Raw genomic sequence first — 23,297 nt, forward strand, 5'->3', positions numbered from 1 at the left:
ATTCTTGACCCAGGCTGCAATTTTCTGTCTGCATCCTATAACCCTTGACTCTCCCAATAGAATAACTATCTGTTCATCTAAACTTGATCAGCAGCACTGGGGCTCCACAGGGGACTGTCTTGTCTCCCTTTCTCTTCACCATTTACACCTCGGACTTCAACTACTGCACAGAGTCTTGTCATCTTCAGAAGTTTTCTGATGACTCTGCCATAGTTGGATGCATCAGCAAGGGAGATGAGGCTGAGTACAGGGCTACGGTAGGAAACTTTGTCACATGGTGTGAGCAGAATTATCTGCAGCTTAATGTGAAAAAGACTAAGGAGCTGGTGGTAGACCTGAGGAGAGCTAAGGTACCGGTGACCCCTGTTTCCATCCAGGGGGTCAGTGTGGACATGGTGGAGGATTACAGATACCTGGGGATATGAATTGACAATAAACTGGACTGGTCCAAGAACACTGAGGCTGTCTACAAGAAGGGTCAGAGCCGTCTCTATTTCCTGAGGAGACTGAGGTCCTTTAACATCTGCCGGACGATGCTGAGGATATTCTACGAGTCTGTGGTGGCCAGTACTATCATGTTTGCTGTTGTGTGCTGGCACAGCAGGCTGAGGGTAGCAGACACCAACAGAATCAACAAACTCATTCGTAAGGCCAGTGATGTTGTGGGGATGGAACTGTACTCTCTGACGGTGGTGTGTGAAAAGAGGATGCTGTCCAAGTTGCATGCCATCTTGGTCAATGTCTCCCATCCACTACATAATGTGCTGGTGGGCACAGGAGTACATTCAGCCAGAGACTCATTCCACCGAGATGCAACACAGAGCGTCATAGGAAGTCATTCCTGTCTGTGGACATCAAACTTTACAACTGCTCCCTTGGGGGTCAGACACCCTGAGCTAATAGGCTGGTCCTGGACTTATTTCCTGGCATAATTTACATATTACTATTTAACTATTTATGGTTTTATTACTATTTAACTGTAACGAAAATCCAATTTCCCCTGGGATCAATAAAGTATGACTATGACAATGACTATTATATTGATTCAAGGAAGGTATTTCTAAGAGCTAATAAAGCTATAGAGCTTATTTGATGCAGTCCATTGATTTTTGCCACGACACCTGAAGTCCCATATGGCAGATTGGAAAAAATGAATGTCCTGGAAACTGAGTGGAGCCTAAAACTGGTGTACTGCTGTGAACCAATTGTGTAATAGCAGGTTTGGTGGTAGTTTTGTGGAGGAGCTGTTCGGAGCTCAGTGCCGGCTCACATGCTATTAATATTTAAATAAATGTAGGAGGTGTGAGGACCAGGAGATTTAGAGGAGATCTGTGGAGGCCTTTTTTTCACTCAGAGCTATGAGTACTTGGAATGCACTGCTGAACAGGCAGAAGCAGAGGCACTGGCAAAATTTGAGACGTGTCTAGAGGAGCAATAGTATCACTTACTATTAAGAAGACTGTAGTTCAAGTCACGGAAGATGGGATTAAAATAGATGGGTGTGTGTTGGTCAGCGTGGACGTGGTGGGTTAAATGTTATTGCACTCTGTGATTATGATACAAAATTGGTTGATAGTGACAAAAGTAGTTGGTCAAGTGTGCAGAGAAGTTGAAGATCTAGCACAATCACCTTGATCTTATTGTTCTTATATTTGCCCAATAAAGGGAAAGCTCTTCTATACCACCTTGTTACCTGTGCTGTTATCTTCAGGGATCTGTAAACATGCAGACCAAGATTGTTATAATCCTGTATACATTTTGGTATTCTGCCTTCTTTTGTGAAACAAGGGCCGTTGTGAAAGCAGCTATAGTGTGAGTGGACCAGGGTTAGAGTCAGAAGCTCAGGCTTTGGCTCACAGAGACTTCTATAACATAGAACATAGAATAGTACAGCACATTACAGGCCCTTCGGCCCACAATGTTGTGCCGACCCTCAAACCCTGCCTCCCATATAACCCCCCACCTTAAATTCTTCCATATACCTGTCTAGTAGTCTCTTAAACCTCACTAGTGTATCTGCCTCCACCACTGACTCAGGCAGTGCATTCCACTCACCAACCACTCTCTGAGTAAAATACCTTCCCCTAATATCCCCCTTGAACTTCCCACCCCTTACCTTAAAGCCATATCCTCTTGTATTGAGCAGTGGTGCCCTGGGGAAGAGGCGCTGGCAATCCACTCCATCTATTCCTCTTATTATCTTGTACACCTCTATCATGTCTCCTCTCATCCTCCTTCTCTCCAAAGAGTGAAGCCCTAGCTCCCTTAATCTCAGATCATAATGCATACTCTTCTAAACCAGGCAGCATCCTGGTAATTGTCCTCTGTACCCTTTCCAATGCTTCCACATTCTTCCTATAGTGAGGCGACCAGAACTGGACACAGTACTCTAAGTGTGGCCTAACCAGAGTTTTATAGAGCTGCATCATTACATTGCTACTCTTAAACTCTACCCCTCGACTTATGAAAGCTAACACCCCATAAGCTTTCTTAACTACCCTATCTACCTGTGAGGCAACTTTCAGGGATCTGTGGACATGTACCCCCCGATCTCTCTGCTCCTCCACACTACCAAGTATCCTGCCATTTACTTTGTACTCTGCCTTGGAGTTTGTCCTTCCTAGGTGTACCACCCCACACTTCTCCGGGTTGAACTCCATCCGCCACTTCTCAGCCCACTTCTGCATCCTATCAATGTCTCCCTGCAACCTTTGACAATCCTCTACACTATCTACAACACCACCAACCTTTGTGTCATCTGCAAACTTGCCAACCCACCCTTCTACCCCCACATCCAGATCGTTAATAAAAATCACGAAAAGTAGAGGTCCCAGCCAGAACAGATCCTTGTGGGACACCACTAGTCACAATCCTCCAATCTGAATGTACTCCCTCCACCAGCACCCTCTGCCTTCTGCAGGCAAGCCAAATCTGAATCCACCTGGCCAAACTTCCCTGGATCCCATGCCTTCTGACTTTCTGAAGAAGCCTACCGTGTGGAACCTTGTCAAATGCCTTACTAAAATCCATGTAGGTCATATCCACTGCACTACCCTCATCTATATGCATGGTCACCTCCTCAAAGAACTCTATCAGGCTTGTTAGACACAATCTGCCCTTCACAAAGCCATGCTGACGGTCCCTGATCAGACCATGATTCTCTAATTGCCTGTAGATCCTATCTCTAAGAATCTTTTCCAACAGCTTTCCCACCACAGACATAAGGCTCACTGGTCTATAATTACCTGGACTATCCCTACTACCTTTTTTGAACAAGGGAACAATATTTACCTCCTTCCAATCCTCCGGTACCATTCCCGAGGACATAAAGATCCTAGCCAGAGGCTCAGCAATCTCTTCCCTCGCCTCATGGAGCAGCCTGGGGAGTATTCCGTCAGACCCCGGGGACTTACCCGTCCTAACGTAGTTTAACAACTCCAGCACTTCCTCTCCCTTAATATCAACATGCTCCAGAACATCAACTTCACTCATATTGTCTGTCTCATTGGTGAATACGGAAGAGTAGTATTCATTGAGGACCTCGCTCACTTCCACAGCCTCCAGGCACATCTTCCCAGTTTTATCTCTAATCGGTCCTACCTTCACTCCTGTCATCCTTTTGTTCTTCACATAATTGAAGAATGCCTTGGGGTTTTCCTTTATGCTACTCGCCAAGGCCTTCTCATGCCCCCTTCTTCCTCTTCTCAGCCCCTTCTTAAGCTCCTTTCTTGCTTCCCTATATTCCTCAATAGAGCCATCTGATCCTTGCTTCCTAAACCTCATGTATGCTGCCTTCTTCCACCTGACTAGATTTTCCACCTCAGTTGTCACCCATGGTTCCTTCACCCTACCATCCTTTATCTTCCTCACCGGGACAAATTTATCCCTAACATCCTGCAAGAGATATCTAAACATCGACCACATGTCCATAGTACATTTCCCTGCAAAATCATCATCCCAATTCACACCCGCAAGTTCTAGCCTTATAGCCTCATAATTTGCCCTTCCCCAATTAAAAATTTTCCTATCCTCTCTGATTCTATCCTTTTCCATGATAATGCTAAAGGCCAGCGAGCGGTGGTCTCTGTCCCCCAGATGCTCACCCACTGAGAGATCTGTGACCTGACCCAGTTCATTACCTAGTACTAGATCTAGTATGGCATTCCCCCTAGTCGGCCTGTCCATATACTGTGACAGGAATCCGTGCTGGACACACTTAACAAACTCTGCCCCATCTAAACCCTTGGAACTAATCAGGTGCCAATCAATATTAGGGAAGGTAAAGTCACCCATGATAACAACCCTGTTATTTTTGCACCTTTCCAAAATCTGCCTCCCAATCTGCTGCTCTGTATCTCTGCTGCTTCCGGGGGGCCTATAGAATACCCCCAAGAGAGTAACTGCTCGCTTCCTGTTCCTGACTTCCACCCATACTGACTCATAAGGAGAGGAAAGGTCTGTAGGTAGATATTTTATGTTTTTTTTTATTGCACAGTTAGAGCAGTGAGAATGCCAGGCATTAAGAGTGCCAGGAGGAAGAAGTGAGTGTAGTTGCTATTACTGAGGAGAAGATGCTTGGGAAGCTAAAAGGTCAGAGGGTAGATAAGTCAACTGGACTAGGTGTACTACACCCCAGGGTTTTGATAGAGTTAGCTGAAGAGATTGTTGAGGCATTATTAGTGATGTTTCAAGATCCACAAGATTATGGAGTACTTCCAGAGGACTGGAAAATTGCAAATGTCACTCCACTCTTTGAAGAGGGAGTGAGGCAAAATAAAGGAAATTGTAGGTTGATTACACTTCAGCGGTTGGGAAGATGTTGGAGTCCATCACTAAGTGTAATGTTTCAGGGTATTTGGAGGCACGTGATTAGTAGGTCAATGTCAGCATGGTTTCCTTAAGGGAAGATCTTGCCTGGCAAACCTGCTGGAGTTCTTTGTGGAAACAATAGAGAAAGAAGAGTCGGATGTTGTTTTCTTGGATTTTCAGAAGGCCTTTGACAAGGTGTTGCACATGACGCTGCTTAACAAAAGAGCCCATGGTATTACAGGAAAGATACTAGCATGGATAGAAGATTGGTTGATTTGCAGGAGACAAAGAGTGAGAATAAAGGAGCGACACACACCAAATGCTGGAGGACCTCAGCAGGCCAGGCAACGTCTATGGAAAAGTGTAAACAGTCTACGTGTCAGACTGAGAACCTTCATCAGGATACCTTCTCTGGTTAACTGATGATAATTAGTGGTGTTGCACGGGGATAGATGTTGGTACAGCTTCTTTTTACATTATATGTCAATGATTTGGATGACGGAATTTACGGCTTTGTGGCCAAGTTTGCAAATGATAGGAATATAGCTAGAGGGGCAGGTAATGTTGAGGAAGCAGGGAGTCTGCAGAAGGACTTAGATAGCCTTGGGAATTATGCAAAGAAGTGGCAGATGGAATATAGTGTAGGAAAGTGTAAGGTCATGCAGGATTCCCTAAAGTTTAAGTTGCAGGTTGAGTCAATAGTAAGGAATGCAAATGCAATGTTATATTTCAAGAGGACTAGAATATAAAAGTGAGGATGTAATGCTGAGGCTTTATAAGGCATTGGTCTTACTGCACTTCAAAGTTCAAAGTGGGCAGCATGGTAGTGTAGTGGTTAGCACAACAGGGTGGAAGTAACAAGCATGGTTGCCAAAGGAGAGGCAGTGGATGCCATTTACTTGGATTTTCAGAAGGCGTTTGATAAGATGCCACACATGAGGCTGCTTAACGAGATAAAATCCTATGGTGTTACAGGAAAGATACTGGCATGGACAGTGAAATGGCTGATAGGCAGGAGGCAGCGAGTGGGAATATAAGGGGCTATTTTTGGTTGGCTGCCAGTGACTAGTGGTATTCCTCAGGGGTCAGTATTGGGACTGCTCCTTTTCATAATGTGAATAATTTAGATAATGGAATTGATGCCGAAGTCTGTGGATGAAGATAGCTGGAGGGGTAGGTAATGCTGAGGAAGCAGTGCAATTGCAGCAGGACTTCGACAAATTGGAAGAATGGTCAAAAGAGTGGCAGATGGATTACAGTGTTGGAAAATGTGCGGTAATGCATTTTGGTAAAAATAACAATAGTGCAGATTATTATCTAACTGGGGAGAAGGTTCAAACATCAGCAGTGCAGAAGGACTTAGGAGTCCTTGTGCAAGACTATCAAAAGGTTAATTTACAGGTTGAGTCTGTGGTAAAGAAAGCAAATGCAATGTTGGCATTTATTTCAAGGAGGATAGTTGTCGGCCCAGATCAGTGCCGATTTCCGATTGTGTCGTCTCTGATCTGGCTGACAATTACGTGTCGGGCAGCACCTAATTAATTAGCATGTTTGTTTCGGCTTTTTTCTTAAAGATGTGCTGTGTGCCTCCCGGCTACCATTGCATTCTCCGCGAATCGGTATCTGTCCGCGGCCTGGGAGTTGGGGTGGTGGGACACTGGGGTGTCATCTCATCGTCGTCTTTTTCCATTAGGGCAGGCAGGTCATCTTTTATCTCTGCCCGCCTCGACGTCGAAGGTCGAGGTTCGTCGAATGCTGTGGCTGATGTGGAAGGCTCGCTTGACTGCTGAGTCTCGCGCATTTTTCTATCATACAGTTCTTTGTAAGCACTCAAACCACCTTGCAAATATCCCCTAAACCTACGTACCCTTTCAAAATTAAAGTCGTACTTTATCATTGCAGCGAAAATCTCATGCAGTTACTTCACGTTCGGTTCGCTACTGCATTCGGTTTTGATTATTATCCTTTCCTCTTCCAATTGCATCAGCTCTTCATCTATCAGTTCTTGGTCATGGGATGCCAAAACCTCTTCAACATCATCCGAAACGTTGTGTTATGTACCCTGTAACTGGGTTGCCAAACCAGCAGAAATGGACCACTTAGTTGGAGTCTGGATTACTGGAACTAAGAAAGTTTTATTAAAGAAATAAGTAACACAGTACTCTAATAGTAAGGATATAAATGCAACAGGTTAGCAATGAATAAACACACATGTACACAGAACTAGGATAATAGGATCAAAATGATCAGTCTCAAGTGACACAGAGTTCAGTTCACAGTAATCGCCGTCGTGCCGTTGGGGAGAGAGAGAAAGCGAATATTCAAATCGTATTCAACAGACCTTTGATATTTTTCACAGTTAGCTTTCGGCGCAAGCCCATTTTAATGTCTTCTGAGGTCACCGACTGTGACCCCTCCGTTCCGGATACAGTCGTTCTTCTGCGGTGAACCCGGCACCCGGGCAAGGGTGGACACACACACCAGGTTCCCGCCGACCGTACCTTCTCACCCTGTGCATCTATGGTTGGCCCCGCGACCAGACCTCCAAAACACCCACCGACTTGTGGGGGCACACCGCTTTTCCAGGGTCTCGTTATCTCGTGGTGTTGTGTGTCCCTTGCCTTAGCGAACCTGTTCCTTTTATCCCCCTGCTGGGGTAACGCCTGTCCATCAAACTTCAGACAGTTCAGGTTCAAAGCAACCGGTCTCTGACAATACTCGGAACTGTGTCTCCTTTTCGTTAATCCCTCTCGTCTCTCTCTCATTAGCATTTTGAATGTTTCCCCCATTTGTCTCTCTCTTATCGGCATCTTCTGATAACTTGGTCACAGTTGACTGTACCTCTTCCTAGAGATGCTGTCTGGCCTGCTGCGTTCACCAGCAACTTTGATGTGTGTTGCTTGAATTTCTAGCATCTGCAGAATTCCTCATGTTTGCAACATCATCTTCGTCAGCTTCCACCAGCCAAACTCACTTTGTCCTTATTTCGTTCACCACGATCGAAACGCTTAATTATGTCTAGTTTTACGCTAAGTGTAACACCCTTACGAGCTCTTTCAGGCTTTTCGGATACCATAGAACTCATCTCGCTAACGGCTGCTCACAAGCATGTGTTTAAGCAATGCTGTTCCGAATCCAGGGGAGAGCAGCTGCTCGGGGCGCGCTGCCTTTTATCGCTCCCTGATTTTTTTCGTAACAGTGAAAACGCTTTCTGAAAGCGAAAACGGGGTACTAATGTAGGTCTTTCGTAACAGTGAGGTTTCGTAAAGCGAACTTTCGAAAAGCGGGGGACATTTGTATCTACATATGCAACCCTGAAATTCATTTCCTTGCAAGCATTCACAGTAAGTGCAAGAAACACAATGAAAATCTGTTCCAAACAGGATAAACAATTAATGTGCAAAAGACAACAAAACTGTGCAAGTAGAAAAAGGGAAAAAAGAAATATTAATAATAAATAAATAAGCAATAAATATTGAGAACATGGGGACGAAGAGTCCTTGAAAGTCAGTCCCATAGGTTGTGGGAACAGTTCATTGATGGGTGGGTGAAGTTCAGTGAAGAAGTTATCCCCTCTAGTTGAAGAACTTAATGTTGAGGGCTGATAACTGTTCCTGAACCTGGTGGTGTGGCTCATGATGCTCCTGTATCACCTTCTTGATGTCAGTAGCAAGAAGAAACATGGCCTAGATCGTGGTTGTTCTTGATGATGGATGCTGCTTTCCTACAACAGTGCTCTGTGTCGATGTGCTCAATGGTGGGGAGGGGGTTTTAACTGTGTTTTACTGGGCCATATCCACTCATTTTTGTAGGATTTTCCATTAAAGGACATTGGTGTTTCCATAGAGGGCCATGTTGCAACCATTCTATATGCTCTCCACCACACATCTATAGATGTTTGTCAGAGTTTTAGATAACCTGCGCCATATCTTCCTAATGGCACTTACATGCTGGACCCAGGACAGAAATGGAAAACATAGTAAAAACATAGAAAATAGGTGCAGGAGTAGGCCATTCGGCCCTTCGAGCTTGCACCACCATTCAGTATGATCATGGCTGATCATCCAACTCAGAACCCTGCACCAGCCTTCCCTCCATACTCCCGATCCCTTTAGCCACAAGGGCCATATCTAACTCCCTATTAAATATAGCCAATGAACTGGCCTCAACTGTTTCCTGTGGCAGAGAATTCCACAGATTCACCACTCTCTGTGTGAAGAAGTTTTTCCTCATCTCGGTCCTAAAAAGCTTCCCCTTTATCCTCAAACCGTGACCCTTCGTTCTGGACTTCCCCAACATCGGGAACAATCTTCCTGCATCTAGCCTGTCCAATCCCTTTAGGATTTTATACGTTTCAATCAGATCCCCCCCTCAATCTTCTAAATTCCAACGAGTACAAGCCTAGTTCATCCAGTCTTTCTTCATATGAAAGTCCTGCCATCCCAGGAATCAATCTGGTGAACCTTCTCTGTACTCCCTCTATGGCAAAGATGTCTTTCCTCAGAATAGGGGACCAAAACTGCCCACAATACTCCAGGTGTGGTCTCACCAAGGCCTTGTACAACTGCAGTATTACCTCCCTGCTCCTGTACTCGAATCCTCTTGCTATGAATGCCAGCATACCATTGGCCTTTTTCACCTCCTGCTGTACCTGCATGCCCACTTTCAATGACTGGTGTATAATGACACCCAGGTCTCATTGTACCTCCCCTTTTCCTAATCGACCACCATTCAGATAATAATCTGTTTTCCTATTTTTGCCACCAAAGTGGATAACTTCACACTTATCCACATTAAATTGCATCTACCATGAATTTGCCCACTCACCCAACCTATCCAAGTCACCCTGCATCCTCTTAGCATCCTCCTCACAGCTAACACTGCCGCCCAGCTTCGTGTCATCCGCAAACTTGGAGATGCTGCATTTAATTCCCTTATCCAAGTCATTAATATATATTGTAAACAACTGGGGTCCCAGCACTGAGCCTTGCGGTACCCCACTAGTCACTGCCTGCCATTCTGAAAAGGTCCCGTTTATTCCCACTCTTTGCTTCCTGTCTGCTAACCAATTCTCAATCCACATCAATACCTTACCCCCAATACCGTGTGCTTTAAGTTTGCACACTAATCTCCTGTGCGGGACCTTGTCAAAAGCCTTTTGAAAATCCAAATATACCACATCCACTGGGTCTCCCCTATCCACTCTACTAGTTACATCCTCAAAAAATTCGTCAGACATGATTTTCCTTTCACAAATCCATGCTGACTTTGTCCGATGATTTCACCGCTTTCCAAATGTGCTGTTATCACATCTTTGATAACTGACTCCATCAGTTTCCCCACCACCGACGCTAGGCTAACCGGTCTATAATTCCCCGGTTTCTCTCTCCCTCCTTTTTTAAAAAGTGGGGTTACATTAGCCACCCTCCAATCCTCATGAACTAGTCCAGAATCTAACGAGTTTTGAAAAATTATCACTAATGCATCCACTATTTCTTGGGCTACTTCCTTAAGCACTCTGGGATGCAGACCATCTGGCCCTGGGGATTTATCTGCCTTTAATCCCTTCAATTTACCTAACACCACTACTAACATGTATTTCGCTCAGTTCCTCCATCTCACTGGACCCTCTGTCCCCTACTATTTCTGGAAGATTATTTATGTCCTCCTTAGTGAAGACAGAACCAAAGTAATTATTCAATTGGTCTGCCATGTCCTTGCTCCCCATAATCAATTCACCTGTTTCTGTCTGTAGGGGACCTACATTTGTCTTTACCAGTCTTTTCCTTTTTGCATATCTATAAAAGCTTTTACAGTCAGTTTTTATGTTCCCTGCCAGTTTTCTCTCATAATCTTTTTTCCCCCTTCCTAATTAAGCCCTTTGTCCTCCTCTGCTGAACTCTGAATTTCTCCCAGTCTTCAGGGAGCCACTTTTTTCTGGCTAATTTGTATGCTTCTTCTTTGGAATTGATATTATCCATAATTTCTCGTCAGCCACGGGTGCACTACCTTCCTTGATTTATTCTTTTGCCAAACTGGGATGAACAATTGTTGTAGTTCATCCATGCAATCTTTAAATGCTTGCCATTGCATATCCACCGTCAATCCTTTAAGTGTCATTTGCCAGTCTATCTTAGCTAATTCATGTCTCATACCTCAAATGGTAGCACTGAGGAATTTAAAGTGGCTGATCTTCTCCATCTCTGATCATGGACATCCATTTTCCTCTTTCTGAAGTCAGTAATCATCTCCTCGACGTTGAGTGAGAGATTGTCATGGCACCAATCAGCAATATTTTCAATCTCTCTCCAATATGCTGATTTGTCACCACCTTTTTACGAAAGTGGTGTCGTCAGCAAATGTAAATATGGCATTGGAGCTGTGCTTAGCCTCAAAGTTTTAAGTATAAAGTGAGTAGAGCAGGGGGCTAACTACACAGCCTTGTGGTGCACCTGTGCTGATGGAGATTGCGGAAGAGATATTGTTGCCAATTCAAATTCATTGGGAACTGCAAGTGAGGGATCCAGTTATGCAGGGAAGTATTGAGGTCAAAGGTCTAGAAGCTCATTGATTAGTCTTGAGGGAATGATAGTATTGAATGGCAAGATGTTGTTAATGTAGGCATGCTGTTGCATGGATCTTCGCTGTTCAGATGTTCCACAGTTGAGTGAAGAGCCAGTGAAGTGGCATCTGCTGTTGACCTTTTGTAATGGTAGGCAAATGTGAGCAGATCCAAGTTACTTTGCAGGCAGGAATTGCTATATTTCATTATCAACCTCTCAAAGCATTTCATCACAGTGGATGTACCCAAATGCTACTGGATGATTGTCAATGAGACAGGTTACCATGGTCTTCTTAGGCACTGGTATGATTGAAGCATGCTTGAAGCAGGTAGGTACCTCCAGACAGCCAAAGTGAAAGATATCAGTGAATACTCCAGCCACTTGATTGGCATAGGTATTTCATACTCGGACAGGTGCCCCATCTGGGCCGGATGATTTCTCTGGGTTCACTGTTATAGAGGATGCTCTTATGCCGACCTCAGAAACTGAAATCACAGGGTCATTGGTGGCTTTGGGAATTCTTGAAGGTGCCTCCATGTTTTGATGGTCAAAGCAGTCATAAAATGCATTGAGCTCATCTTGGAGTAAAGCCTTGTTGTCATGTATGTTGCTTGGTTTTACTTTGTAGAGGTGATAGCATTCAAGTCCTGCCACAGCTTTTGTGCATCCTTCAGTGATTTGCTTGGTCTGGAATTGACACTTGGCATGCGAGATGTCTTTCTGGAGATCGTACTTGGACCTCTTTTATTTAACATGGTAGCTAGACCTGAATGCCACTGATATGGCCCTCAAATGGCTGTGGATCTAATTGTTCATCCAGCGCTTTTGGTTAAGGAAGACTCAAATGGTGGGGACACACTCATCTATGACTTTTAATGAAGTCCCTGACAACCGTGGTGTTTTCATTCAGATCTTCTGATGAGTCCTTGAACACAGCCCAGTCCACTGACTTGAAGCAATTCCTAGCCACTTCTCGGCCTCCTGTGACCACATTTTTGTTGTCCTCATCTCTAGAGCCCTGCCCTTCAGCCTCTCCCTGCATACAGGTAGAAGGATGGCAACCAAGTGAAAAGATTTCCCAGAATGCAGTCTAGGCATGGAACGGTAGGCACTCCTAATCGTAGTATAGCTGTGTTTGAGTGTATTGGGACTCCTGGGGCTGCAATTAGTATGATGATAATTGGGCAGAGATTTCTTCAAACAAACCTGATTGGTCCCAAAAAATGATTTGAAAGACGTTGAAGTAGGCTGTTTCTTGTTTGCTGTCAGCAGTTCTCAATATATCGAGTGCCTGCTTAACCTTAGCCTTGGGCAGTATGTGAACTGTGGTCAGGATCATGGAGCAGAACTCTTTGTATGTAGAATGATCGGCATTTGTTTATTAGACGTCCAGAGTCAGGGGAGCAAGAGTGTGGTAAGATGGCTGCGTCTGAGCACCACAAAGAGTTTAATATAAAGCACAGCCCCCCATCTTTTACATAGAAGCATAGAAAATAGGTGCAGGAGTAGGCCATTCGGCCCTCAGCAGTCCGGTTCATTCGATGTATTGATAAGCCCTCGGGTTTTACTAATGTATTTGTTGCATCTGGAGTGTGCCATCTGTCTGTGAAACAGAGAATACAGCAATTCCTCATTTCAATCCGATACAGCAATCTTGCCTTTAGGTCTTCAATCCTTTCCTCCAGCGATTGTGCATTTGCTAACAAGATGCTGGGTAGGGTCCTCCCTGCTCCGTCTCTTTCAGCCGTGGTGATGTATCTTCATTGGCTTAAATCATGTCTGAGAGTTAAGTCTGCCGAGTCCTTCAGAAGATTGTGAAATCACTAGTTCACAGCAGTACGTTACTTAAAGGGAAATTACAAACTGTACATTGCCTTGATAGTAGTTCAAAAGAAGTGTATGGTCATGCAATTTGGTAGAAGAAATGAAAGGGTTGACTATTTTCTAAATGGAGAGAAAATACAAATATCTGAGGTGCAGATACAAAAATCCGAGCCATTGCTGCTCTGCTGTCATCTATGCCAGTGTTCCTATCAATTCTGACCAGCTCCTCTATCATGCTGCTGTAATTTTCTTTACTGCATTGTAATACTGATATATCTGACTATCAAATTTGATCATATATGATCATGATCCTTTGAGGGTTCCTTTACCTTAAGCTTACTAATCAATTCCGTACAATTTGCAGGTTGAGTCTGTGGTGAGGAAGGCAAGTGCAATGTTAGAATTCTTTTCTCGAGGACTGGGATATAAAAGCAAAGATGTAATGTTGAGTCTTTATAAAGCACTGGTGAGGCCTCACTTGGAGTATTGTGAGCAGTTTTGGGCTCCTTATCTTAGAAAAGATGTGCTGAAACTGGAGAGGGTTCAAAGGAGGTTCACAAAAATGATTCCTGGATTAAACAGCTTGTCACTTGAAGAGCATTTGATGGCTTTGGGCTTGCATTCTCTGGAATTCAGAAGAATGAAGGGTGACCTAATTGAAACCTATCAAATGGTGAAAGGCCTTGACAGAGTGGATGTGGAGAGGATGTTTTCTATGGGGGGGAATTTCTTTAGCTGGAATTCATTGACACAGATGGCTGCGGAGATCATTGAGTATATTTAAGGCGAATATTGATGGGTTCTTATTAATCAAGCCATCAAAAGGTACAGGGGAAAGACAGGAGAATGAGGTTGAGAGAAATAATAAATCAGCCATGATGGAATGGCGGAGCAGGCTTGTTGAGCTAAATGGCTTAATTCTGCTCATACTGTATGTCTCGTGTCCCATGTGAATTCCCTTTTCTTGTTTGCCCTCTCCAAATGCAGTATTCTTTTTCCCTTTGCTCCCTTTCTGCCCAGAAATCAGTTCACTTGTACCTTCCTGCAGCCCTTAATTTTCTTCCTCACTATCATCTACAGTTCAGTTTTGGTATCATTGATGAATTTCTTGATCACTGTTTGTAGACTTATTTCCCGAATAATATGCATCACTAAATTCAAGAGGCTGAAGTCTACAAATTTCACAACAAATTAAGGGGACTAAAGACCACAAATTTTATGAGATGACTTTGTTTTAATGCCTTTGCACTTTACATCATATAAGTCAGTGATAGTAAACCTGATTATGACTCTGATTAGCCCTGTGTAAATCCATTACAAGCAACCTGACATTCATTAGAAATCCAGACAATAACTAAGCTTTGCTGTCTTGCACTGACCCAGTTTTTAATTCAATCTGTTGAGTGGAACTTTGTCAAATGCCTTGTTAAAAACAAAACATCAGGTTCATTCCTTGTTTTAGATAGGTAAGATTAGCTTTATTTGTCATATGTGCATTGAAACATACAGTGGAATGCATCGTTTGCATCAAGTCAAATCAGCAAGCATTGTGCTAGGCAGTCTGCAAGTGTCGCCATGCTTCCAGGGCAACACAAAATGCCCACATGCACTAATTTTGACCGTGCACCTTTTGAATGTAGGAGAAAACCAGCGCACCCAAAGGAAACCTACACATTCACAGGGAGAATGTCCAAATTAGCGTGAATTGTTTCCCTTTCCGGTGCTTGCTGATGCTGTAAAGCTATGAGCTAACCACCATGCTGCCGTGTCGCATATAGTGGTACTGTCTGACAAAATTCACTCAGGTGCAACCTTATTGCTGACTGACCTTGGTCACTCTGTACATCACCAAATACTGACCTATGTTGTCCGACAGAATTTTTTAAAGTAATTTTTGCAATACTGACTAGATTTTCTCTATACTTTTCTCCATTTCACTACAGTTGCCCTACTATCAGTACCCTAGTGCTCTGATGTGATGCAAGTGGGCAAAGGAGATGGAAAATGATGGGACGGTCAGAGCCTCACCCATTTCCTGCCTTGATTCTTTTAAGAAATGTCATAGTGTTATAAACCACTACTGCACAGAAACAGGCCCCTTGGCCCATCTAGTCCATGTTGAATTATTAATCTACTTTGTACTTGACTCCATTTAGATAATAACAGATTATTATCTAAATGGAGTCAAGTTAGGAAAAGGGGAAGTACAACGAGATCTAGGTGTTCTTGTACATCAGTCACTGAAAGCAAGCATGCAAGTACAGCAGGCAGTGAAGAAAGCTAATGGCATGCTGGCCTTCATAACGAGAATTGAGTATAAGAGCCAAGAGGTCCTTCTGCAGCTATACAGGGCCCTGGTGAGACCACACCTGGAGTACTGTGTGCAGTTTTGGTCTCCAAATTTGAGGAAGGACATTCTTGCTATTGAGGGAGTGCAGCGTAGGTTCACAAGGTTAATTCCCGGGATGGCGGGACTGTCATATGTCGAAAGATTGGAGCGAATGGGCTTGTATACTCTGGAATTTAGAAGACTGAGAGGGGATCTTATTGAAACATATAAGATTATTAAGGGATTGGACACGCTGGAGGCAGGAAGCATGTTCCCGCTGATGGGTGAGTCCAGAACCAGAGGCCACAGTTTAAGAATAAGGGGTAGGCCATTTAGAACGGAGTTGAGGAAAGACTTTTTCACCCAGGGAGTGGTGGATATGTGGAATGCTCTGCCCCAGAAGGCTCTGGAGGCCAAGTCTCTGGATGCTTTCAAGAAAGAGATGGATAGAGCTCTTAAAGGTAGTGGAATCAAAGGTTATGGGGATAAGGCAGGAAATGGATACTGATTGTGGATGATCAGCCATGATCACAGTGAAAGCCGGTGCTGGCTTGAAGGGCTGAATGGCCTACTCCTGCACCTATTGTCTATTGTCCCATTGATCTGGACCCGGATCATAGCCCTCCATACCCCTTCCATCTATGTACTTATCCAAATTTCTCTTAAATATTGAAATCGAACCCTCATCCACCACATCTGTTCGTAGTTTGTTCCACACTTTCACCACCCTCTGAGTGAAGTTCCCCCTCATGTTTCCCCTAAGCATTTCACCTTTTACCCTTAACCCATGATGTTTAATTGTAGTCTCACTCAACCTCAGTGAAAAAAGCCTGCTTGCCTTTACCCTCTCTATACCCCTCATAATTTTGTATACCTCTGTCAATCTCCCCTCATTCTCCTATGCTTTAGGAAATAAAGTCCTAAACTATTCAACCTTTCCGTGTAGCTCAAGTCCTCAAGTTCTGGCAACACCCTTGTAAGTTTTCTCTGCACTCTTTCAATCTTATTTACATCTTTCCAGTATGTAGGTGACTAAAGCTGCACACAATGCTCCAAAATAGTCCTCACCAACATCTTGTACAATTACAACATAACATTCATCTCCTGTACTCAATACATTGATGTATGAAGACCAATGTGCCAAGAGCTTTCTTTACGACCCTATTTATCTGTGACACCACATTTAAGGAATTATCGTGCTGTATTTACAGATCCCTCTGTTTCAAGTATCTGTGCCAGAGCCCCTGCAATTTCTGCACTAGCCTCCACAAGGTCCGAGAGAGCAGCTTGTCAGACCCTGGGAATTTAGCCACCCCGATTTGCCTCAAGACAGCAAACAGACTTCCTCTGTAATCTGTATGCAGTCCATGACGTCACTGCTGCTTTGCCTTACTTCTGTTGACCCTGTGTCCATCTACTGAGTAACTACAGATGTAAATAATCCATTTGAGATCTCTCCCGTGTCTTTTGGCTCCATGCGTAGATGACCACTCTGACCTGCCAGAGGACCAGTTTTGTTCCTTGCTATCCTTTTGCTCTTAGTGTACTGGAGCTTCAGAAACCCTTACTATTCCCTTTCACGTTGTCTGCTAAAGAAAGTTCATGTCTTCTTTTAGGCCTCCGATTTCCTCCTTAAGTGTTCTCTTGCATTTCTTGTACTCCTCAAGTATCTTGTTTACTCCTTCCTGCTATGCAGATCCTTCCTTTTCTTAACCTGGGTGTCAATATCTCTCAAAAACCAAGGTTCTCTAAACCCGTTATCCTTACCCTTGTTCTAACAGGAACATTCAAACTCTGTACTCGCAGAATTTCAGTTTTGAAGGCCTCCCACTTACCAAGTACACCCCTGCCAGAAATCAATCTATCCGGTCAAAATTAGTCTTCCTCCAATCTAGAATTTCAACCTGACGATGAAACCTATCTTTTTGATTAATTACCTTGAAACTAATGGCATTATGATCAGTAGATGCAAAGTGTACCCCTACATAAACCTCTCTCCTGCCCTGTCTCATTCCCTAACAAGAGATGTAGTGTCTTGCTCTCTGTAGTTGGGATTTCTGATTAAGGAAATTTTCCTGAACACATTTAACAACTATCCCAACCAGCCCTTTAAAAATATCGGAGTCCCAGTCAATCTGTGGAAAGGCCTGCTGCGTTCACCAGCAACTTTGATGTATGTTGCTTGAATTTCCAGCATCTGCAGAATTCCTGTTGTTTGCGTTTAAATTCACTACTGCGAAGCCTCTTCCGGTGATGCCTACACCGAAGAAGTTTAGATCCTCTCTTCGACGGGAGTTCAGTGAAACCATCTCTCACTGCTCCCCATCTGTGATTTCTTCGGCTCTTCTTCCTTCAGTTAGTCCTGACGAAGGGTCTCGGCCTGAAACGTCGACTGCGCCTCTTCCTATAGATGCTGCCTGGCCTGCTGCGTTCACCAGCAACTTTGATGTATGTTGCTTGAATTTCCAGCATCTGCAGAATTCCTGTTGTTTGCGTTTAAATTCACTACTGCGAAGCCTCTTCCGGTGATGCCTACACCGAAGAAGTTTAGATTCTCTCTTCGACGGGAGTTCAGTGAAACCATCTCTCACTGCTCCCCATCTGTGATTTCTTCGGCTCTTCTTCCTTCAGTTAGTCCTGACGAAGGGTCTCGGCCTGAAACGTCGACTGCGCCTCTTCCTATAGATGCTGCCTGGCCTGCTGCGTTCACCAGCAACTTTGATGTATGTTGCTGTGGAAAGTTAATGTCACCTACCATCACAACCCCATGTTTCTTGCAACAGTCTGTGATCCCTCTACAAATTGCTCCTCTAAATCCCATGGACTGTTGGTAGTCTATAACATAATCCCATTACTGTGGTCATCCGTCTCTTATAGTTCCAGTGATATACTGCAGCTTTACTAGATGAACTCTCCAGTCTGTCCTGACAGAGCACAGCCATGACATTTTTCCTGACAAGTAACAGCACCTTCCCTCTTTAATCCCTCCCACTCTATCACACCCAGAACAAAGTAACCCTGAAACATCGAGCTGCCAGTCCAGCCCCTCCTGCAGCCAAGTCTCACTAATGGCTACAGTATCATAATTACACGTGCTGATCCATGCCCTAAGCTCATCTGCCTTTGCTACGGTGCTCGTTGCCTTGAGATACATGCAGTTTAGAAAGCTAGTTTACCAGATTAGAAAGTTTAGAAACCAGATTAATCTTTCAATTCTGACTTTATATGTAGGCTTAACAACATTTTTCCCCACAAACATTCCACTGTCGTCTCTGGCGCTCAGATACGCTTCCCCTGCAGCACTAGTTGAAATCACCTCCTCCCCCCCCCCCCCAACCCCATACAGCACTAGCAAACCTCTGGCAAGGGTATTAGTTCCCATTCAGTTTAGGTGCAAACTGTACAGGACCCCAGGAGCCACCTTCCGTGGAAGAGAGCCCAGTGATCCAAATGCTGAAGCCCTCCCTCCTGCATGATCACCTCAGCCGTGTGTTATGCTGTAAGACCTTCCTATTTCTGTCCTCACTAGCACGTGATGCGGGTAGCAGTCACGAGATCACAACCCTGGAGGTCTTGTCCTTTAATTTAGCACCTAACTCCCTGAACTCACTCTGCCGGACCTCGTCACCCTTTCATCGGTACCAACGTGGATCACGGTCTCTGTCTGCTCACCCTCCCTCTTTAAGAATACTATGGACTCGATCTGAGATGACCCTAACCCTGGCACCCAGGAGGCAACAAAACATCTGGGGACCTTGTTCAATTTTTAAATACGTTATACCCCTTAATGTGTCCTCTACCTCGAGGTCTATGACTGTCAATACTTCACATTCTTCCTCCTCAATATCAATGCTTGTATGATTCTACTCTTCTGTAAGGACAGAAGCAAAGTCTTTATTTAGAACACACTTGGGACCTTTTTTTCACTCCAAATGACCTAATCTTTTCTTTGTCTTATAATGTCACAATAGAATGTCATTTAGCTCATCAGTTCTTCGCCTGTTTCCAGGGCAGTAGTGCTATTGGTTCCATTGCCCCACTCCTTATTTACCTGTACTCCTGAAACTCATCGTCTCTCACCACATGCCCAACAACTATTCTTTTGTTTTGCTTTGCTTTGCTTTGTCATTGTCCTCCAGTAGGGGCACTTTATAGTTGCTTTCAGCACACCTTCGGGATGCTGGAGGAAATTCAAACGTTCATGGAGAGAATGTGCAAACTCTACACAGACAACACCTGAGCTCAGGATCAAACCCAAGTACCTGCCGTTTTGAGGCAGCAGAGATCAGAATCAGAATCAGGTTTATTATCACCAGCATATGACGTGAAATTTGTTAACTTAGCAGCTGCAGTTCAATGCAATACATAATCTAGCAGAGAGAGGGAGGAAAATAAATAAAATAAAACATCATAATAAATAAACAAGTAAATCAATTACGTATATTGAATAGATTTTTTTAAATGTGCAAAAACAGAAATACTGTATATTTAAAAAAAAGTGAGGTACTGTCCAAAGCTTCAATGTCCATTTAGGAATTGGATGGCAGAGGGGAAGAAGCTGTTCTTGAATCACGAGTGTGTGCCTTCAGGCTTCTGTATCTGCTACCTGATGGTAACAGTGAGAAAAAGGCATGCCCTTGGTGCTGGAGGTCCTTAATAATGGATGCTGCCTTTCTGAGACACCGCTCCCTGAAGATGTCCTGGGTATTTTGTAGGCTAGTGCCCAAGATGGAGCTGACTGGATTTACAACCTTCTGCAGCTTCTTTCAGTCCTGTGCAGTAGCCCCTCCATACCAGACAGTGATGCAGCCTGTCAGAATGCTCTCCACTATAGAAGTTTTTGAGTGTATTTGTTGACATGCCAAATGGCTTCAAATTCCTAATAAAGTATAGCCGCTGTCTTGCCTTCTTTATGATTACATCGATATGTTGGGACCAGGTTGTGATTGTGCATTTTTACATCTACTTATAAAGAAGACTATTTTATTTCCTATATTTTTTACCTGAGAATTGTTGTCTCGTGCACCCTTAAAGCCTCCCTAATTTCATTTTTAATTCATCCATGTACCCTTTTGGGCCTCTTATCTAAGAAAGGATGTGCTGGCATTTGAGAGGGTCCAGAGGAGATTCATGAGAATGATCCTGAGAGTGAAAGTGTATGATGAATGTTTGATGACTCTGGGCCTGTAATCACTGGAATTTAGACAAATGGTGGGGGTGGAATGGAATCTCATTAAACTTGTTGAATACCTAAAGGCCTTGGTGAGTGGACATGGAGGGGATGTTTCCTCTACTGGAGGAGTCTATGATCAGAGGGCTCAGCCTCAGTATAGAAGGACATTCTTTCAGAAGAGAGATGAGGAGGAATTTTTTTAGTCAGAGGGTGGTGGATTGCCACAGACGTTGTGGAGGCCAGGTCATTGGGTATCTTAAAACAGGGGTTGATAGGTTCTTGATTGGTAAGGGCATCTATGGTTATGCAGAGAACGCAGGAGAATGTGGTTGAGATGAATGATAAATCTGCCAAGATGAAATTACGGAACAGGCTTGACTGACTGAAGTGTTTAATCCTGCTCTTATGTCTTATGTTTTTATGGCCTCTGATAATAAGATACCTAATTTATTTCCATCTTCCTACACTAGATTATAACCTGGTAGGTCATGACCCTTTTAAGCATACATTCAAGCGCTTCTTAAATTCTTTGAGTTTTTTTTTGCATTTTCCACATTTTCAGATAGGTTGCTCCATTCCCTTACCGTTGCTTAGGTGAAAAAAGGTCGTGTGATCTCTTCTATAAGACTTCTATTAATTACTTTTGATGTCTTGCTTTGGGAAGTAGCACCTTCCAATGTGATTATGCTTTATAATCTCATCTGCAATTCTCTCAAAGCTGGTGGTGGAAATTCCTTCTGTCTATCTCATTGATACAGACGTGAACCACCACCTCTGCCTATATTTATTCACCCACCTCTACATATCTCACAATGTTTCTGCAGCTGTTTAGGCCCTGGGACTAGATCAGCAACATTCCATTGCAGCCATGATGACATTGAACTATTAACTATTAACTTAACTATTGAAACAGTCAGGGCAGACCATGCTCTACCTTGAGATCTTAGAGTGTGTGTATTCTGGACCATCTTGTTTGTTCTATTGTGCTACCAGTAATGAACTTCCACTGAGAAGAAATGACATAGACCAGGACACAAGAGAGTGTCTGTGCCATTTACCAACAGGGCTACTCAACTTAAGCACACATGCTAACCTTAGGTCTGCAGGTCATGGCTCTACTGTCTGTACTCTTCTATATTCATAGAATATACAACAGTACAGCACAGGCAAAGGCCCTTGAGCCCACAATGTGTGCGCTGGATACAATGCCAAAGTAAAATAAATTTCTTCTTCCTGTACGTGAAGTATATCCCTCTATTCCCTGCATTTTCATGCATCTATCTGAAAGCCTCTAAAACACTTCTGTCATATCTGCTTCCACTATGACCCTCGGCAGCATGTTCCGGGTATCTACCACTCTGTGGAAAAAGTAAAAAAACATGCCTCATAAACCTCCTTTGAGATTTCCCCCTCTGACCTTGTATACATGTATTATACCCTGGCGAAAAGCTTCTGAATGTCTATCCTATCTATGCCTCTTTGGTAAACCTCTTTCAGATCTCCCCTCAGATGTTGACACTCCAGAGAAAACAACCCAAGTTTATCCAACCTCTCCTTATAGCACGTGTTCCCTAATCCAGGCAGCATCGTGGTAAACCTCTTCTGATCTCTTTCCAAAGCCTCCACATCCTTCCTGTGATGGGCCAACCAGTATTGCACACAATACTTCAAGTGTGGCCTAACCAAAGATTAATATAGCTACAACATGACTTCCTTGCATATATACTCAATGCCATGACCAATGAAGGCCAACAACTCCTAACTCTTATTAAAGTCGAAAGGGTTTCTGTCATTTTCGATAAGGCACCACCTCTAGGCTCACAGATGGTCAAAATTATCAGATAATTAAAAAATTTAAAGACTAAATGCACTCACACTCATTCGTACACAAACCTCTTAACTCGCCTTTCACATGGTGGCCAATTTCTCCCCTTGAGTTGAATGAACCTGCTGTACTTGCACCAGATGGACCTGGCACAGATTCAGCAGTGACCTCCCCACCCGCCTCTCTCCAGCTGTGACCTGTGGTCAGCTGCCTGCTGAACAGAAGGTTATGCTGCAGTCATCGCTTGGGAATTGTTCAGCTGTGGCTATGTTCATGAGCAGATCTCAGTGGAAAATTTGCCCCATTGTAAAAGCTTAAATTTAAATGCACTGAAATGGTACTTGAGCAGGGATCAGGAAACTGGAAATTAGCTCTAATCATGTGTGCTGTTCTATTTGCATTAATATTGCCAATATGAGTGGTGCGTGATCCCATTTGTTTGTATGAGTCATTTTCAAACCTCGGGATGTGAGAAAGCAGAAAATGGTGGTATCAGAATTGAGCTCCTCATTGCTTTTCAGCTTTGCTTGTTGTAGGGATTGGTTGTTAGCCCAAATCTCTTGCCAATGAGATGGAAGTAGATATAGCAATTAGTATTTTCAAATGTTTTACGAACTGGCTCTTGCCACTGATAACAGTGATTTTAAAGTTTGAAGGATTAAGTATAATTTTAAGAAGTTAGTTAACTATTTTCATTGGCACACTTTATTGATTCTCAGTCGACTGATGGAAAAACTCACCAAAAAAATTCTGCAGTGCAAAGTTTTCTTAGTT

At 43.6% G+C, this 23,297-nt stretch overlaps 1 protein-coding gene across 3 annotated transcripts in view; it reads left to right on the forward strand.

Moving 5' to 3' along the window:
* LOC134350466 (tRNA (32-2'-O)-methyltransferase regulator THADA-like) overlaps positions 1-23,297 on the forward strand; it is a 429,822-nt gene that overhangs the window by 112,109 nt on the left and 294,416 nt on the right. The window lies entirely within an intron of this gene.

This window comes from Mobula hypostoma, chromosome 8 (genome assembly GCF_963921235.1).
Source record: "Mobula hypostoma chromosome 8, sMobHyp1.1, whole genome shotgun sequence".
NCBI lineage: Eukaryota > Metazoa > Chordata > Chondrichthyes > Myliobatiformes > Myliobatidae > Mobula > Mobula hypostoma.